Consider the following 21,551-nt stretch of genomic DNA (forward strand, 5'->3'; position numbering starts at 1 on the left):
CCAGGAGTCTGGGAGAGGCTAGAAACACGCCTACTCCCACGGGAGGAGAACCAGGAAGTGCAAAGAAGAATAGAAAAATAAAAGGTAATTACGGCGATTTAAATTTTTTTAAACGGCATGTCAGCATCTAGGCAAGGAAGAGAATACATACAGATATTGTTCAAAATTTGGGTGGAACTCCACTTTAACATCTAGGGCGATCACAGGGTTTAAATGTGTTCCTAGGGTGTGCTTGCTAACTGTGTGGGGGGTGCTTATACTGTGGGAAGACAGAGATCCATGTTCCTGCTTAGAAGGAACACAGGATCTCTATCTTTCCTTGTCACAGAACGGCGATCTGCCTTGTGTACATAGGCAGACCCAGCTGCTCTGCTTGTGTCGGGAACAATCGGCGGACCCGCCGATTGGCTCCTGCTGTGTCACCCGGAAGTTCAGAATCACGTACCTGTACGTGATTTTGCCTGTAGAAGCCGCTCCCCCACAGTATATGAACGTGGGGCGGTCGGCAAGTAGTTAATCGGTACAGTTTTTGTCCGAAAATAAAATACAAATACAATGCAACACATTACATCACTTCTGAATTTTTACTCTGTTGTACGAGAATTTTCATACATTGAGTAAACTCTTGATTTTTGATGTAAGACTGGCATGGAAAAAAAAAAGTCCGATCATTCGTCTGATATTCTCATCATGTGTACGACCCTTAAATGAGGCAGAGACCTGGTAGGGTCTCATGCCTCCATCCCTATCTATATGGGAAAAAAGAGGTGCCACCCCCCCTCCAGCCGCTCTCCTGTGCCCTCTGCCGCTTACCGGAGCCGTCGGCAGCGGCGGAGGCGATCAGGACCTGTCCGTGTCTGTGTATGGAGACGCGTGAGGGGAAGATGGCCCCCATCTGACTCCATACTATAGCAGGGCAGAACGTCAAAACGTCACTTCCGCCCATACGTCTTAAAGGCACATTTTTCTGTTGTCATTTTTTCAAATGACAATTTTTTTTTTTTTTATTGCATTTACAGCCAAATATGAGATCTGAGGTCTTTTTGACCCCAGATCTCATATTTAAGAGGACCTGTCACGCTTTTTTTCTATTACAAGGGATGTTTACATTCCTTGTAATAGGAATAAAAGTGACACATTTTTTATTTTTTTAAACAGTGAAAAAATAAATAAAATCAAGTAAAATAAATAAGAAATTTTTTTTTTTTTAAAGCGCCCTGTCCCGATGAGCTCGTGCGCAGAAGCGAACGCATACGTGAGTAGTGCCCACATATGAAAATGGTGGTCAAACCACACATGTGAGGTATCTTCGCGATCGTTAGAGTGAGAGAAATAATTCTAGCCCTAGACCTCCTCTGTAACCCAAAACATGCAACCTGTAGAATTTTTTAACCGTCGCCTATGGAGATTTTTAAGGGTAAAAGTTTGACGCCATTCCACGAGCGGGCGCAAGTTTGAAGCATGACATGTTGGGTATCAATTTACTTGGCGTAACATTATCTTTCGCAATATAAAAAAATTGGGCTAACTTTACTGTTGTCTTATTTTTTTATTCAAAAAAGTGAATTTTTTCCAAAAAAAGTGCGCTTGTAAGACCGCTGCGCAAATATGGTGTGAAAAAAAGTATTGTAATGACCACCATTTTATTCTTTACGGTGTTAGGAAAAAAAAACAATATATAATGTTTGGGGGTTCTAAGTAATTTTCTAGCAAAAAAAAAAGTTTTAAACTTGTAAACACCAAAATCTCAAAACGAGGCTGGTCCTTAAGTGGTTAAATGATGCAGAGACCTGGTAGGGTCTCATGCCTCCATCCCTATCTATATGGGAAAAAGAAGAGGAAGATAGGACTTTAAATGAAGCATGTACTCATATAAAGAGTAAAAAAAGTGGGTGTTTATATGTGTCAGAATAAAAATAGTAATGCATGGGGTGATTAATATCGCAATAATTGTTACTGGTGGCTCCCGCGCGCATGTGTGGGAGTGACGTCGTTGTGGCTCCGGCCAATCACAGCGCCGGAGCCCGCAATACCTGGAAGTAACTCTGGGAATGATATCGCCGGCCAGGGTGGTGTACGAGGACCGCTGCGGGGGCTTCGATCTAAGGTAAGTAATTCATAATGAGCTAGTATGCTATGCACACTAGCTCATTATGCCTTTGTCTTACAGGTTTTTTTTTCTTGGGGGTTTACAACCACTTTAACTTAAAACCAAAATAGAGGCCAAGGTTGCCACCTATATTGTGAAAATGGTCATCCTAACAAAACAAAACATAAATTCCTTACGCGGTGCAAGAAATTACAGGTGTGCTGTAACCTGTATACAACATCTAGAAACAGAACACCCCTAGTGCTGGGGGTCTATTATTACTAACACTGACACCAGTGCTGGGGGTCTTTTATTAATCACACTGACACCAGTGCTGGGGGTCTATTATTACTAACACTGACACCAGTGCTGGGGGGGGGGTCTTTTATTACTTCCGCTAACACCAGTGCTGGCGGTCTTTTATTAACCACACTGACACCAATGTTGGGGGGTCTCTTATTACTCCCACTGATACCAGTGCTGGGGAGTCTTTTATTACTCCCACTGACACCAGTGCTGGGGAGTCATTTATTAATTACACTGACACCAGTGCTGGGGGGTCTTTTATTACTCCCACTGACACCAGTGCTGGGGGTCTTTTATTACTCCCACTGACACCAGTGCTGGGGGTCCTATTTTATTTCCACTGTCACCAGTGCTGGGGTATTTATTTCTCCCAATTACACCAGTGCTGGGGGCCCTATTTTATTTCTCCCAATCGGTAGACCGACTTCTGTACAACCTCAGTGCCCATACATGGATCAAAATTTGGCTGGTCCCTGCTGAACTTGCCAAATTTTGTTCCATATATGGACAGCTTTAACCTCTTGCGGATCTCCCACTGTACATTTACTATGGCAGGGCGGCATCTAGTATGTGATCTGACACTACCGGGTCTGGGGCGTGCGCTGCTGGCGACCCGCTCCTGCTGTGATCACACACAGTGGGAGCCCAGCGGCTGGTACCATGTACTCGATGTCCGCCAGCATCCACCAATTACACACAGAACAACAATCTGCCTATATAGATGTAGCACCCTGGTGTTTCGGCAGGGTTGCTAGTAAATTTAGTTTGCCAGGCATTAGTTGCCCTGGTTAATTGTTAGTAGATCCACTGATTCCTCTCTAGTTCTGAACTTGCTGCACCTTCTCTCTTCTGTCACTAGGTGGCCTTATGCTGGTGACATTAGATAGACAAGGGCTTAGCAAGGTCAGGTTATGAATGGATGGGGTGTCTCAGCCAATGGGCAGGGGTTTCTTTAAGCCCCTTGGCCTGCTGGGAGAGCCTGTTTATTTAGGTGGAGTCAGGTGATCAGGGTTCTGTGCCACCTGGACGGCTGTCTGGGTGGACGTGTGTTATGCTGCCCCGGGCTGCTAAGCCGGAATCCTTGGGCCTATCCCGGGGTCATCTGGCTGCTAGGCTGTCTGAGGCCTATCCAGAAGCAAGAGAAGCCGTGCAGAGTTGGGACTGCAGGATTGGAGTCCAACCGAGAGTAAAGGTTCAGCCGGACGGGGAACTAGTTGTGGTCAGAGGTAGAGGGGAAGCTGTCACCACTAAGGGACCATCCACCTTGTTACTGGAGACCACTGTGAGTAAGCTGGAGCCAGTACCAGAGCAGACTTCTCACCAGCCGGGGACGGTGAAGAAGTGGGAAAACTTCAGCAAGTGCCAAGCCAGGGACCCAGCGGGACAGCAGAGGTGACACTTGAAGAGTCTCTGTCCTGACACCTTTCTGGAATGAGGTCCATCACATCACACAGAAGTTCACAGATCGAGAGCTGCCCAGGAGTCCAGAGTTCTTCTTAATACACCACCATGAAATACCGAGCAAGTCATACAGGAAGTCAATCCTGCCCCTGCTGGTCACGGTAGCGAAAAGTTGTATTCCCCTGCTCTGGAAGCGGACAGAACCCCCGGGAGTGGCAATGTGGTTGAAGAGGATAGCTGAGGTATACAACATGGAAGATCTTGTGGCAACCGAGAGGGGACTCAGAGAGCAGTTCCTCAAGAAGTGGTACTAAAATTCTAGACATGGGTCTAATCATGAGGACCACTGTAAAAACCGATGGCAAGGCTGGAGGAGGGATCCCCCCCCCCCTATCACTTCTCTCCCTATACCTTTCCCTCCACCCCCACCCCCCTCATCCCCCCCCTCTATATTTTCTCCCTCCCCCCCCTTTTTATTTTCTCTCTCTCTCTCCCTCTCTCTTCTCTTCTTTACTTTCCTCTATTCTCAATTGGTCTAACTTTCTTCTTACTTTTCAACGGCAATGACGACCCATAGGTCGTGCTTTCCTACACAGTAATTATCTAAAAATACAAATACATTTGATTTCACATGAGACATAATGAACCTCTTAAAACTAGAGTTTGGATATCCAAAATAGTAATACCTTACTGTTGATTTGCATGGTCAGACCAATCGAGACGTTTCTATAACATGAGCAAAACTGATATGTCTTTTGTACCACTGTATGCTGAATGTTAATATCCTATGTTTTCGTAAATAAAGAATTTACAAAAAAAAAAAAAAAAAGAAGAGTATCTGTGAGTGCCAAACCATTACTCAGAGCAAGTATAATATGTTCAGTATTTAAAAATAAAAATTAAAAAATGTCTTTACAATCACTTTAAATTAAACTTGTCACAGATCTGGGCAATCCAGACTGAGCATATGATGAAAAAACACATATCCACAGATTACTGCATGGAAAATGACTGGTAGGTCAGGAGAAGTTTGAGAGGCATTTGTACAGCTGCTGCATGTGTATAGCCCTGAGCGACTGCAGATCTGTGTCCGAATCAATTGGTGGGCGTTAAAACCGCAGCTTAGCCATCTGGTTTTACCACTCCCCTGGCTAAACTTGTGAATGAGCCGTAGCCAAACTTTTTTTCAGTTTTGATTGGAGCGGGGAGTGGGGTTGGATCTGTCATTTTTATTGCTGTGTCCTTACTGGAGAGATTCACCTTATCGCTGGGATAAAAAAGCGATGGGACTAGGATTGCCGCTTTTCCTTCAAGCCAAACCCGAACACTTCAGGGGTGCACAGCAATTTATTTTTAAGGGTGAATACTGTGGACTCTGGTGTAAAGGGGAATTCTGAGGAAAGGGTGTTTTTGCTCATCAAAGCTCCCACTTGCCTTAGAGTTCCCAGCATTCCCCCTTAAATCAGGGTTCCCAAAGCCCCCCTTACATCAGAGTCCACAGAGCACCCCTTACATCTGAGTCCCCCTTACCTTAGTGCACTCACTTGCTCAGAGGCAGGAAAGAGAAGAGAGGGGAGGGGGGAGACTTCAGTCACAGACATTGGATGGTGAGCTTACTCACCTGAAGATGGAAGCTCAGGCATCGACACCTTTCATCCACAATGTATCTACCGGCTGTTGAGCTTTACATTTCTAGCTCACCCATCCCTTTCTTGAGGCACAGAACACTGGGGATTGGAGTGTGAGTGGACAGAGGGTGGGAGGAGGAGGAGCAGATTGAGCCCTCTCTTCTCTCTTGTCCATGTATGGGGGTGGGGCCCGTGCGCACACCGATGTACTTGGTGGTTGTGGTACTCAGTTACTTGGGGAACTACAGTACATTCTAAATAATGTGTCCGGGTTTCAGGCAGTCTGAAACCCGGACACACGATTCAAAACCCGGACTGTCAATCCCGGACAGGTGGCAATCCTAGATGGGACAACACTCCAGGTGCATAATCAAATGGGTCTGTGTGAATGAGACGTAACAAGGAGCAACAGGGGCGTACCTAGAAATCGCAGGCCCAGACTAAACAATTGTAATGGGACCCCCCAGAAAACACCACAATTACCATGGCAGGTTACAATGGACTGAAGAGGACACAGCAGGGATATTGTGGTGAGGACAGATCTGTGGAGGGGTACAGCACAGTGTTTACAATGGAGTGGTGTGGAATATAAAATATACAGCACAGTGTACAAAATGAGTCAGTGTGGAATAGGGAATGTACAGCACAATAGACAAAATGTGATGGTGTGATATTATTATTATTATTTAGGATTTATATAGCGCCGACAGTTTATGCAGCGCTTTACAACATTAGGGCAGACAGTACAGTTACAATACAATACAATACAGGAGGAATCAGAGGGCCCTGCTCGTTAGAGCTTACAATCTAGGAGGGAGGGTCAAGTGATACAAAAGGGTAATAGCTGTGGGGGGATGAGCTAATGGAGAAAATAGTGCAGTTATTAGATGGAGGCAGGATAGGCTTCTCTGAAGAGGAAAGTTTTCAGGGATCGCCTAAAAGTGGATAAAGTTGGAGACAGTCTGACAGATTGGGGTAGGGAATTCCAGAGGATGGGCGAGGCTCGGGAGAAGTCCCGGAGGCGGATATGGGAGGAGGTGATGAGGGAGCTAGAGAGCAGGAGGTCTTGGGAGGAACGGAGATGGCGATTAGGTTGGTATTTTGAGACTAGACTAGTGATGTAGCTGGGGGCAGAGTTGTGGATGGCTTTGTAACTTATTGTTAGTATTTTGAATTTAATTCGTTGGGCGAGTGGCAGCCAATGGAGGGATTGGCAGAGAGGGGTAGCAGACACTGAGCGGTTTGTAAGGTGGATGAGTCTGGCAGCAGCATTCATGATGGACTGCAGGGGGGATAGTCTATTTAAAGGTAAGCCAATGAGGAGTGAGTTGCATTAGTCAAGGCGAGAGATAACCAGGGAGTGAATCAGGAGCTTTGTGGTTTCGTTGGTTAGAAAGGGACGTAGTTTAGAGATGTTGCGGAGGTTGAGGCGGCAAGCTTTGGAAAGTGATTGGATGTGGGGCTGAAAGGAGAGTTCAGAATCCAGGATAACACCTAGCACCCTGACATGTGGGGACAGGTGGATGGTTTTGCCATTGCTCTTGACAGAGAAGTCGGGGGAAGAGGAACGTGGGGGAGGAAATATTATAAGCTCGGTTTTGGACAAGTTGAGTTTGAGGAAGTGGTGTGACATCCATACAGATATGTCGGTTAGTAAGTTAGTGATACGGGAGGAGACTGATGGAGTGAGTTGAGGAGTGGAGAGATAGATTTGGGTGTCATCAGCATAGAAATGATATTGGAAGCCATGAGAGGCTATCAGCTGACCCAGGGAAGAGGTGTAGATTGAAAATAAAAGAGGTCCAAGAACAGAACCTTGGGGGACCCCGACAGAGAGGGGAAGAGGAGTGGAGGAAGTAGAATTGTAAGTGACACTGAAGGTGCGTTGGGATAGGTAGGATGAGAGCCACTGAAGAGCACAGTCACGGACAAAATATACAGCACAGTATACAGAATGAGTCAGTGTGATAAAGTAAATGTACAGCACAATAAACAGAATGGAATAGTGTAATATATAAAATATAGAGCACAGTGTACAGAATGAGTGTGTGGAATAGGAAATGTATAGCACAGTATACAGAATGGGATGGTGTAATATATAAAATATACAGTATCCTAGAAAAGTGAGTACACCCCTCACATTTTTGTAACTTTTCATGTGACAACACTGAAGAAATGACACTTTGCTACAATGTAAAGTAGTGAGTGTACAGCTTGTATAACAGTGTAAATTTGCTGTCCCCTCAAAATAACTCAACACACAGCCATTAATGTCTAAACCGCTGGCAACAAAAGTGAGTACACCCCTAAGTGAAAATGTCCAAATTGAGACCAAAGTGTCAATATTTTGTGTGGCCACCATTATTTTCCAGCACTGCCTTAACCCTCTTGGACATGGAGTTCACCAGAGCTTCACAGGTTGCCACTGAAGTCCTCTTCCACTCCTCCATGACGACATCACGGAACTGGTGGATGTTAGAGACCTTGCGCTCCTCCACCTTCTGTTTGAGGATGCCTCACAGATGCTCAATAGGGTTTAGGTCTGGAGACATGCTTGGCCAGTTCATCACCTTTACCCTCAGCTTCTTTAGCAAGGCAGTGGTCGTCTTGGAGGTGTGTTTGGGGTCGTTATCATGTTGGAATACTTCCCTGTGGCCCAGTCTCCAAAGGGGGGGGGGGGGAATCATGCTCTGCTTCACTATGTCACAGTACATATTGGCATTCATGGTTCCCTCAATGAATTGTAGTTCCCCAGTGCCGGGCAGCACTCAGGCAGCCCCAGAACATGACACTTCCACCACCATGGTTGACTGTAGACACACTTGTCTTTGTAATCCTCACCTGGTTGCTGCCACACACGCTTGACACCATCTGAACCAAATAAGTTTATCTTGGTCTCATCAGACCACAGGGCATGGTTCCAGTAATCCATGTCCTTAGTCTGCTTGTCTTCAAAAAACTGTTTGCGGGCTTTCTTGTGCATCATCTTTAGAAGAGGCTTCCTTCTGGGAGGACAGCCATGCAGACCAATTTGATGCAGTGTGCGGCGTATGATCTGAGCACTGACAGGCTGACCCCCCCCCCCATCCCTTCATCCTCTGCCACAATGATGGCAGTACTCATATGTCTATTTCTCAAAGACAACCTCTGGATATGACGCTGAGACCGTGCACTCACCTTCTGTGGTCGACCATGGCGAGGCCTGTTCTGAGTGGATCCTGTCCTGTTAAACCACTGTATGGTCTTGGCCACTGTGCTGCAGCTCAGTTTCAGGGTCTTAGCAGTCTTTTTATAGCCTAGGCCATCTTTATGTAGAGCAACAATTCTTTTTTTCAGATCCTCAGAGAGTTCTTTGCCATTAGGTGCCATGTTGAACTTCCAGTGACCAGTATGAGAGAGTGAGAGTGATAACACCAAATTTAACACACCTGCTCCCCATTCACACCTGAGACCTTGTAACACTAACGAGTCACATGACACTGGGGAGGGAAAATGGCTAATTGGGCCCAATTTGGACATTTTCACTTAGGGGTGTACTCACTTTTGTTGCCAGCGTTTTAGACATTAATGGCTGTGTGTTGAGTTTTTTTGAGGGGACGACAAATTTACACTGTTATACAAGCTGTACACTCACTACTTTACATTGTAGCAAAGTTTAATTTCTTCAGTGTTGTCACATGAAAAGATATAATAAAATATTGATGTAGCACCCTGATGTTTAGGCAGGGTTGCTAATAAATTTAGTTGCCAGGCGATAGTTGCCTTGATCAATTCTTAGGAGAGCAATTGATTTCCCCCTAGTTCTGGTGTAGCCAAGGGTTTACTACTATAGTTATTATAGTTGAATAGTTTGTTGTTGTTTCAAATGAGTTTGGCTCCCTCTAGTGGCTGCTGGGCTCTGTTAGGATTTTTTCCTCTTCTTTGAGAAGGAATGCAGCAAAGTATTGAGGGAGATGTAGTTTGGAGGAGGAAGTGACTCTGTTAGAGGGATCAGCTCTGAACTACATGACAGACAATGCAAAATGTGCAGAACTGCCTGCTGGGAGGAGTGATAAAAGGACAAGTGCTGCCTGCTTTCAGCCTCTCTCTGGACGCCATTCAACACTTGCCAGCAGGAGGTCTGTGTGTGTGACCAGGAGTGAGAGACTATGGCCTATACAGCGAAAAGCCGTATCGCCCGCCTCTGAGGGATCTCGGAGTACAGCCTTGCCATCCTAGCAATTGGACAGGGCAACTGGAAGCCCTGCACTTCAGCCCATGAAGAGTTGCAGCACAGCACTGCGGTGCCATTTTTACCAGACGGAGACATCAGGAGGTGATTCCGGACAGAGCCTCACAGCCATTGCAGTCCATTGTGGTGAGAGGGCACCTGCCCATTCCAGTAGAGAGTACAGTATTGCTGAGTGAGTTCTTTTTACAGACTGCTGGTGAGACCTGTAGTTCCACAGAGGTATCACAGGCATCGTACAGGCGGACTTCGGGGCCTTGTCTTTTTTCCCCGCGCTGTAAGGTCAGTACTGTATTGCACTCACATGTAAGGAGGAATCTACAGGTGGTTATATTTATTCAGTTTAACAGCCATCAGCATATCTTTTGCTCTACAGTCATTTCTTTTCCTTTGTTCTTGTGGATTACAAATACTGCAGTTTAAACATCAGGCTAGCTGAAGATATCCGGAGTTGAAAGAACTTTCATCATCTTCCTCTTTTACCAAGCATTGCTGCTAAACTCATAAATTGAATTCTGAATTACAATCTAGGGGGAGCAATAGAGTATATGTTAGATTTTACACTGTGTTCTTGAATATAAAGAATATATATACTGCATTTTGGTCTGTGTGTTGAGGCCTCAGTGGGAAGGTATTTATATATGTTTTGAAGATATTGAGTACCTATTCCTCTGTGCACCTGTTCACATATACTCCTTAAAGTGATTATAAGGTTATACTTTCTGTATATGTGCATTAAGTGATAACACTTGCCAATCATAATTTGTGTTCATTCATGCCTTTCATTGTGTTTCATTACTTATTTTAGTAAACTTTTCTGAGTGGTTCAGTGATATTGTGTGAGTGTCTCATTGCTAACGTCACATTGCAGAATGGAACCCAAGGTGTCAGAGGTAAGAGAGGATCTGCAGAGTCGGGGTAGCCAGTGGGGTATAGAGTCAATCAGCATCCCTCATGGGGGTACCACTACACTGGAATTGCTGCACTTCTCTCTTCTGTCACTAGGTGGCCGGGTATCTGGTGACATTGGATAAGACAAGGGCATAGCAAGGACAGATTATGGGTGAATGCGGTATCTCAGCCAATGGGCAGGGATTTTCTTGGGTTCCTTGGCCTGCTGGGAGAGCCTATTTATTTGGGTGGAGTCAGGTGAATGGGGTTCTGTGCCACCTGGATGGCTGTCTGGGTGGAGGCGTATCATATTGCCCCAGGCTGTTAGGCCAGAAACCTAAGGCCTATCCCGGGGACATCTGGCTGCTAGGCTGAGGGCCTATCCAGAAGCATAGCAGAGAGCAGCGTAGGGTTGGGACTGCAGGCTTGTAGTCCAACCAGAAGTAACCAGAAGTTCTGCCATCTGGGGAATCAGTTGTGGTCAGAGGTAGAGGGGGAAGCTGTCGCCACTAGGAGACCATCCACCTTGCTACCAGAGACCACTGTGAGTAAGCTGAGGCCAGTACCTGAGCAGACTTCTCACTAACTGGGGACAGTGAAGAAGTGGGAAAACTTCAGCAAGTGGCAAGTCAGGGACCCAGCGGGACAGCAGATCTGACGCTTGTGGAGCATCAGGGAGTGCTAAGCCAGGGACCTAGCGTGTCCGCAGGGGTGAAGCTTAAAGAGTATCTGTGAGTGCCAAGCCAGGGACCCAGAAAGGAAGCGGGGGTGATGCTTGAGGAAGATGCTGAGTGCTAACAGTGGAAGAGCTCAGGGGATCCAGTGGCTAGTGGATCCGAAGTCTAGTGAGAGACTGGGAGCTCATTGAGTGAAGAACCACAGTGAGTGATTGTGGGTTAAGCGGAGAACTGTTCGAGTTGCAAATAGTTGGATACAATTACAGTTATAACTCTTTTAGACTGTTGCCATAAGAGACAGTTACCTATCTATACAGAAGTGGTGTCCGGCTGGAGGCCTTCACCTGTATAGCTGTCTGCCTATAGAAGTCTATCTAAGGGTGTCCTGGCTCTAACCCTCTCTCCCACAGTTCTGTTTAAGACAATAAATCTCTTTTTGCATTCTAAAAATGTCTGGCACCCACCCTTTCATCTTGCATCACACCCACCATCAGGCCCGGACTGGGACAAAAAATAGGCCCGGGCATTTTGGATTGAGCAGCCCATGTCATGTTAACTGGCCCCTTCCCCACTCTCCACCCTGACAGATTCCCTGAGAGAGGGGAGGGGGGAACCCAGCAGAGGTGTGGGGGGGGGGGAGGTGAGGTGGGACCAGGAAAGAGCATGGTGGGATGGAGAACACAGAGAAGAACCTTGAGAACATGGGGTGGGGCGAGAGCACAGGGAGGAAGAGAAGAGCACAAGGGGCAGCGGAGAGCATGGGGGGAGGTTGGGAGTATGGGGGGAGGTGGAGAGCACAGGAAGGGCGGCGGAGAGCATGGGGGGAAGGTGGAGAGCACAGGGGGGGCTGGTGGAGAGCATGGGGGGATGTGAAGAGCACATGGGGGGAGGTGGAGAGCACAGGGGGGCGGGTGGAGAGCAGGGGGAGGTGGAGAGCACAGTGAGGGCAGCGGAGAGCATGGGGGGAAGGTGGAGAGCACAGGGGGGGAGGTGGAGAGCACAGGGGGGCTGGTGGAGAGCAGGGGGAGGTGGAGAGCACAGAGAGGGCGGCGGAGAGCATTGGGGGAGATGGAGAGCACAGGGGGCTGGTGGAGAGCATGGGGGGTGTGAAGAGCACAGGGAGGGCTGCAGAGAGCATGGGGGGAGATGGAGAACACAGGGAGGGCGGCGGAGAGCATGGGGGGGAGATAGAGAGCACAGGGAGGGCGGCGGAGAGCATGGGGGGAGATGGAGAGCACAGGGAGGGCGGCGGAGAGCATAGGGAGGGTGGCGGAGACCGTGGGGGGAGGTGGAGAGCACAGGGGGGAGGTGGAGAGCACAGGGGGGCTGGTGGAGAGCATAGGGGGTGGTGGAGAGCACAGGGAGGGCGGCGGAGAGCATGGGGGGAGATGGAGAGCACAGGGAGGGCGGCGGAGAGCATGGGGGGATTTGAAGAGTGCATGGGGGGTGGCGAGCACAGGGAGGGCGGGGGGAAGGTGGAGAGAATGGGGGGATGTGAAGAGCACATGGGGGAGGTGGAGAGCACAGGGGGGCTAGTGGAGAGCACGGGGAGGGCAGCGGAGAGCATGGGGGGAGATAGAGAGCACAGGGAGGGCGGCGGAGAGCATGGGGGGAGATGGAGAGCACAGGGAGGGCGGCAGAGAGCATGGGGGGAGATGGAGAGCACAGGGAGGACGGCGGAGAGCATGGGGGGAGATGGAGAGCACAGGGAGGGCGGCAGAGAGCATGGGGGGAGATGGAGAGCACAGGGAGGGTGGCGGAGAGCATGGGGGAGATGGAGAGCACAGGGAGGGCGGCGGAGAGCATGGGTGGAGGTGGAGAGAACAGGGGGGAGGTGGAGAGCACAGGGAGGCTTGTGGAGAGCATGGGGGGGAGGTGGAGAGCACGGGGGGCTGTGAAGAGCGCATGGGGGGTGGCGAGCACAGGGAGGGCAACGGAGAGCATGGGGGGAGATGGAGAGCACAGGGAGGGCGGCGGAGAGCACGGGGGGAGGTGGAGAGCACAGGGGGGAGGTGGAGAGCACAGGGGGGCTGGTGGAGAGCATAGGGGGGAGGTGGGGAGCACGGGGGGCTGTGAAGAGAGTATGGGGGGTGGCGAGCACAGGGAGGGCGGTGGAGAGCATGAGGGGGCAGCCGAGAGCATGTGGAGAGAACAGGGGGAAGCAGAGTGCGTGGGGGGATATGAAGAGCACAGGGGGGGTGAGCGCAGAGCACGGGGGTGGCAGAGAGCACAGGGAGCGTGGCATAGAGCGTGGGGGGAGGTGGAGAGCAAAGGGAGGGTGGCAGAGAGCATGAGGGAGGTGGAGAGCACTGGGGGGGTGGCAGAGAGCATGGGGGAGGTGGAGAGCACTGGGGGGGGGGGGGGCGGCAGAGAGCATAGGGGAGGTGGAGAGCACTGGGGGGCGGCAGAGAGCATGGGGAGGTGGAGAGCACTGGGGGGGCGGCAGAGAGCATAGGGGAGGTGGAGAGCACTGGGGGGCGGCAGAGAGCATGGGGGAGGTGGAGAGCACTGGGGGGGGGGCAGAGAGCATGGGGGAGGTGGAGAGCACTGGGGGGGCGGCAGAGAGCATAGGGGAGGTGGAGAGCACTGGGGGGCGGCGGAGAGCATGGGGGAGGTGGAGAGCACTGCGGGGCGGCAGAGAGCACTGGGGGAGGTGGAGAGCACTGGGGGGGGGGCGGGAGAGAGCATAGGGGAGGTGGAGAGCACTGGGGGGCGGCAGAGAGCATGGGGGAGGTGAAGAGCACTGGGGGGCGGCAGAGAGCACTGGGGGAGGGGGGCGGCAGAGAGCGTGGGGGAAGTGGAGAGCACTGGGGGGGGGGCGGCAGAGAACATGGGGGTGGCAGAGAGCACTTGGGGGGGCGGCAGAGAGCATGGGGGAGGTGGAGAGCACTGGGGGGAGGCAGAGAGCACTGGGGGGGCGGCAGAGAGCATGGGGGAGGTGGAGAGCACTGGGGGGGTGGTAAAGAGCATGAGGAGGCAAAAAGTATGGGTGGTGTGGAGAGCCCAGGGGGGAGCAGCAGAAATAAGCAGGATAGGAAAAGCGGTGGGGGCGGCTGCATATAGAACAATCATTCTCTCCATCTTCCTCCTGCAGTCTCCTGCTTCTCTACCTCTCGCAGGCATTCCGATACTGCAGGAGGAAGATGGAGAGAATGATTGTTCTATATGCAGCCACACTCACCAATCCTCCTATCCAGGTTACAGGGGGGTGGCGGAGAGCACGGGGCTGCACTCACGTTTTTTGTTATCGGCTTCAAGTTGTTAGGTGTCTGCTCTGGCTCCTCCCCCTTCGCAGTCACGCCGCCTGGCACTGACGGCTGACCTATACAGGCGGCCGCAGAAGGCTCTAGCTCCACCCCCCTCTATGTTTACATCCCCCCAGCGCCGATGGAGTTTAACTGGCAGCCGGGGGGCCGCGGAGAGGCTGCATGAGCGGCGCGGGCTCAAAGAGCCCTGTGATCCGCAAGGACTTGAAGCCTGGTGGCCCAGGCGGCCGCGGCCCACCGGGCAAGTGCCCGGTTTGCCCTATGGCCAATCCGGGCCTGCCCACCATACCTTGTAACCCACTCTACACAGAAGGATGTCAGCTGTCCCTAACTCTGGAGGGCACCATTAGGCCTCAGGGGACCCGGGACTTTGCTACATTTACAATAATGTGAGGGGTGTACTCACTTTTTTGAGATACTGTAGAGCACAGTGTACAGAATGAGTAAGTGTGGAATAGGGAATGTACAGCACAGTGTTTAGAATGGAGGGGTGTGGTATATATAATATACAGCACAGTGTACAGAATGAGTCAGTGCGGAATATAAAATGTACAGCAATCTACTAACTGATCACAAAATGAAGATTAAAATTGCTGGAAAACCCACTAACATAACATCTTTTGTAGAAATGTTTTTTTATAGATTTGTTTTTATAGAAAACAAAAGTGACAGATTGTATTTATTTGAACCTGTGACATTGATCCTCATATTTTCATATTTCATATTTCTTCGTATTTAAATCTGAGCTGTCTGTATTGCGTCACAACCCAGAACTTACCGGTCTACCAGCCTTAAAAATAGATGGATATTTCTAGTGCATATTTTATCCATAAAATCAATGGCTGTACATGAGGCTGTAGGATAACTGACAGCTATAGAAGCTCCATAAGCGATAATTAGTTCCATGTTATTTATAATGCTGCCATCTACTGCCTGTTTTGAACATTGCATGTACTAATTGGCACTATGTTCTTTATTCGGGCACAGTACAGCTTGTACCAGTTTTTATAGACAATTCAAAGTGCCAAACTCCCTCCCAATAATGGATATGTTGCTAAACGAAACTGAGATAATGGTTGCAGACCATGGATGCATTTGTTATTGTTGTAAGGAGCCTTGAATTGGACATCCTCTGACTCATACTATAAGAATTTCTGAAGCTATATCAGTCATTCAGGCCCAGAAGCTCAGAACCATTGCTCACCATACATGTTACAATCTGACCGTACAATCTCTGTACAATGTAATATGGTATATACCTCCCAACTTTTTGAAATCGGAATGAGGGATATCTTTTAAGCAAAAGTATGTAGGCATAGGGCACTCCCCTGCCATGCTCCCTTAAAGGAGAATTATTCAAAAAAAAAAAATTAGGTAAACCCAAGTACTTTTTTTGGCCATTTCTATTCCTTTATATTGGCTTTTGAAATTTACAAATGCAGCAATTTATAAATTGCATGAAAGGTTTAGCACTGGGAAACACTTTTTGAAAGATAAGTAGTGCATTTTATATTAAGGTGACCAGATTTTTAAAATGAAATCCGGGGACATATTTTTTTTCTTTATTGGCAAATGGCACAGGACTGCACAACACACAGAGCACTGGGCACAGGACTGCACAACACACAGAACGCTGGGCACAGGACTGCACAACACACAGAACGCTGGGCACAGGACTGCACAACACACAGAGCGCTGGGCACAGGACTGCACAACACACAGAGCGCTGGGCACAGGACTGCACAACACACAGAACGCTGGGCACAGGACTGCACAACACACAGAGCACTGGGCACAGGACTGCACAACACACAGAGCACTGGGCACAGGACTGCACAACACAGAGCGCTGGGCACAGGACTGCACAACACACAGAGCACTGGGCACAGGACTGCACAACACAGAGCGCTGGGCACAGGACTGCACAACACACAGAGTGCTGGGCACAGGACTGCATAACACAGAGCGCTGGGCACAGGGCTGCATAGTACACAGAGCGCTGGGCACAGGACTGCATAACACACACAGAGCACTGGGCACAGGACTGCATAACACACAGAGTGCTGGGCACAGGACTGCATAACACAGAGCGCTGGGCACAGGACTGCATAACACACGGGCGCTGGGCACAGGACTGCATAAAACACAGAGCGCTGGGCACAGGACTGCATAACACACAGAGTGCTGGGCACCGGACTGCATAACACACAGAGCACTGGGCACAGGACTGCACAACACACAGAACGCTGGGCACAGGACTGCACAACACACAGAATGCTGGGCACAGGACTGTACAACATACAGAGTGCTGGGCACAGGACTGCACAACACACAGAGCGCTGGGCACAGGACTGCACAACACAGAGCGCTGGGCACAGGACTGCACAACACACAGAACGCTGGGCACAGGACTGCACCACACACAGAGCGCTGGGCACAGGACTGCATAGTACACAGAGCGCTGGGCACAGGACTGCACGACATACATAGTGCTGGGCACAGGACTGCACAACACACAGAGCGCTGGGCACAGGATTGCATAGTACACAGAGCGCTGGGCACAGGACTGCACAACACACAGAGCGCTGGGCACAGGACTGCACAACACACAGAGCGCTGGGCACAGGACTGCACAACACACAGAGTGCTGGGCAGAGGACTACACAACATGCAGAGTGCTGGGCACAGGACTGCATAACACACAGAGCGCTGGGCACAGGACTGCATAACACAGAGCACTGGGCACAGGACTGCATAATACAAAGAGCGCTGGGCACAGGACTGCACAACACACAGAGCACTGGGCACAGGACTGCACAACACACAGAACGCTGGGCACAGGACTGCACAACACACAGAATGCTGGGCACAGGACTGTACAACATACAGAGTGCTGGGCACAGGACTGCACAACACACAGAGCGCTGGGCACAGGACTGCACAACACACAGAGCGCTGGGCACAGGACTGCACAACACACAGAACGCTGGGCACAGGACTGCACCACACACAGAGTGCTGGGCACAGGACTGCATAGTACACAGAGCACTGGGCACAGGACTGCACGACACACATAGTGCTGGGCACAGGACTGCACAACACACAGAGCGCTGGGCACAGGATTGCATAGTACACAGAGCGCTGGGCTCAGGACTGCACAACACACAGAGCGCTGGGCACAGGACTGCACAACACACAGAGCGCTGGGCACAGGACTGCACAACACACAGAGCGCTGGGCAGAGGACTGCACAAAATGCAGAGTGCTGGGCACAGGACTGCATAACACACAGAGCGCTGGGCACAGGACTGCATAACACAGAGCACTGGGCACAGGACTGCACAATACAAAGAGTGCTGGGCACAGGACTGCACAACACACAGAGCGCTGGGCACAGGACTGTACAACATACAGAGTGCTGGGCACAGGACTGCACAACACACAGAACGCTGGGCACAGGACTGCACAACACACAGAGCGCTGGGCACAGGACTGCACAACACACAGAGCGCTGGGCACAGGACTGCACAACACACAGAGCGCTGGGCACAGGACTGCACAACACACAGAGTGCTGGGCACAGGACTGCATAGTACACAGAGCGCTGGGCACTGGACTGTACAACATACAGAGTGCTGGGCACAGGACTGCACAACACACAGAGCGCTGGGCACAGGACTGCACAACACACAGAGCGCTGGGCACAGGACTGCACAACACACAGAACGCTGGGCACAGGACTGCACCACACACAGAGCACTGGGCACAGGACTGCATAGTACACAGAGCGCTGGGCACAGGACTGCACGACACACATAGTGCTGGGCACAGGACTGCACAACACACAGAGCGCTGGGCACAGGATTGCATAGTACACAGAGCGCTGGGCACAGGACTGCACAACACACAGAGCGCTGGGCAGAGGACTGCACAACATGCAGAGTGCTGGGCACAGGACTGCATAACACACAGAGCGCTGGGCACAGGACTGCATAACACAGAGCACTGGGCACAGGACTGCATAATACAAAGAGCGCTGGGCACAGGACTGCACAACACACAGAGCGCTGGGCACAGGACTGCATAGTACACAGAGCGCTGGGCACAGGACTGCACGACACACATAGTGCTGGACACAGGACTGCACAACACACAGAGTGCTGGGCACAGGATTGCATAACACACAGAGCTCTAAGCACAGGATTGCATAGTACACAGAGCACTGGGCACAGGACTGCACAACACACAGAGCGCTGGGCACAGGACTGCACAACACACAGAGCGCTGGGCACAGGACTGCATAGTACACAGAGCGCTGGGCACAGGACTGCACGACACACACATAGTGCTGGGCACAGGACTGCACAACACACAGAGCGCTGGGCACAGGATTGCATAGTACAAAGAGCGCTGGGCACAGGAATGCACAACACACAAAACACTGGGCACAGGACTGCACAACATACAGAGTGCTGGGCACAGGACTGCATAACACAGAGTGCTGGGCACAGGACTGCGTAATACACAGAGCGCTGGGCACAGGACTGCATAACACACGGGCGATGGGCACAGGACTGCATAACACACACAGAGGGCTGGGCACAGGACTGTACAACATACAGAGTGCTGGGCACAGGACTGCACAACACACAGAACGCTGGGCACAGGACTGCACAACACACAGAGCGCTGGGCACAGGACTGCATAGTACACATAGTGCTGGGCACAGGACTGCACGACACACAGAGTGCTGGGCACAGGATTGCATAACACACAGAGCGCTGGGCACAGGATTGCATAGTACACAGAGCGCTGGGCACAGGACTGCACAACACACAGAGCGCTGGGCACAGGACTGCATAGTACACAGAGCGCTGGGCACAGGACTGCACGACACACACATAGTGCTGGGCACAGGACTGCACAACACACAGAGCGCTGGGCACAGGATTGCATAGTACACAGAGCGCTGGGCACAGGACTGTACAACACACAGAGCGCTGGGCACAGGAATGCACAACACACAGAACGCTGGGCACAGGACTGCACAACATACAGAGTGCTGGGCACAGGACTGCACAACACACAGATCGCTGGGCACAGGACTGCACAACATACAGAGTGCTGGGCACAGGACTGCATAACACAGAGCGCTGGGCACAGGACTGCGTAATACACAGAGCGCTGGGCACAGGACTGCATAACACACGGGCGATGGGCACAGGACTGCATAACACACACAGAGCACTGGGCACAGGACTGCATAACACACAGAGTGCTGAGCACAGAACTGCATAACACAGAGCGCTGGGCACAGGACTGCACAACATACAGAGTGCTGGGCACAGGACTGCATAACACAGAGCGCTGGGCACAGGACTGCGTAATACACAGAGCGCTGGGCACAGGACTGCATAACACACGGGCGATGGGCACAGGACTGCATAACACACACAGAGGGCTGGGCACAGGACTGTACAACATACAGAGTGCTGGGCACAGGACTGCACAACACACAGAACGCTGGGCACAGGACTGCACAACACACAGAGTGCTGGGCACAGGACTGCATAACACAGAGCGCTGGGCACAGGACTGCGTAATACACAGAGCGCTGGGCACAGGACTGCATAACACACGGGCGATGGGCACAGGACTGCATAACACACACAGAGGGCTGGGCACAGGACTGTACAACATACAGAGTGCTGGGCACAGGACTGCACAACACACAGAACGCTGGGCACAGGACTGCACAACACACAGAGCGCTGGGCACAGGACTGCATAGTACACAGAGCGCTGGGCACAGGACTGCACGACACACATAGTGCTGGGCACAGGACTGCACAACAAACAGAGTGCTGGGCACAGGATTGCATAACACACACGGGCGCTGGGCACAGGACTGCATAAAACACAGAGCACTGGGCACAGGACTGCATAACACAGAGCGCTGGGCACAGGACTTTATAACACACACAGAGCGCTGGGCACAGGACTGCATAACACACAGAGTGCTGGGCACCGGACTGCATAACACACATAGCGCTGGGCACAGGACTGCATAACACAGAGCACTGGGCACAGGACTGCATAATACAAAGAGCGCTGGGCACAGGACTGCATAACACACGAGCGCTGGGCACAGGACTGCATAACACACAGAGCGCTGGGCACAGGACTGCATAGTAGATAGAGCACTGGGCACAGGACTGCATAGTACACAGAGTGCTGGGCACAGGACTGCATAACACACAGAGTGCTGGGCACAGGACTGCACAACACACAGAGCGCTGGGCACAGGACTGCACAACACACAGAGCGCTGGGCACAGGACTGCACGACACACATAGTGCTGGGCACAGGACTGCACAACACACAGAGTGCTGGGCACAGGACTGCACAACACACAGAGCGCTGGGCACAGGATTGCATAGTACACAGAGCGCTGGGCACAGGACTGCACAACACACAGAGCGCTGGGCACAGGACTGCACAACACACAGAGCACTGGGCACAGGACTGCACAACACACAGAGCGCTGGGCACAGGACTGCACAACATGCAGAGTGCTGGGCACAGGACTGCATAACACACAGAGCGCTGGGCACAGGACTGCATAACACAGAGCACTGGGCACAGGACTGCACAATACAAAGAGTGCTGGGCACAGGACTGCACAACACACAGAGCGCTGGGCACAGGACTGTACAACATACAGAGTGCTGGGCACAGGACTGCACAATACACAGAACGCTGGGCACAGGACTGCACAACACACAGAGCGCTGGGCACAGGACTGCATAGTACACAGAGCGCTGGGCACAGGACTGCACGACACACATAGTGCTGGGCACAGGACTGCACAACACACAGAGTGCTGGGCACAGGATTGCATAACACACAGAGCGCTAAGCACAGGATTGCATAGTACACAGAGCGCTGGGCACAGGACTGCACAACACACAGAGCGCTGGGCACAGGACTGCACAACACACAGAGCGCTGGGCACAGGACTGCATAGTACACAGAGCGCTGGGCACAGGACTGCACGACACACACA

The sequence above is a fragment of the Aquarana catesbeiana genome, linkage group LG09 (assembly GCF_042186555.1).
Source record: "Aquarana catesbeiana isolate 2022-GZ linkage group LG09, ASM4218655v1, whole genome shotgun sequence".
Taxonomy (NCBI): domain Eukaryota; kingdom Metazoa; phylum Chordata; class Amphibia; order Anura; family Ranidae; genus Aquarana; species Aquarana catesbeiana.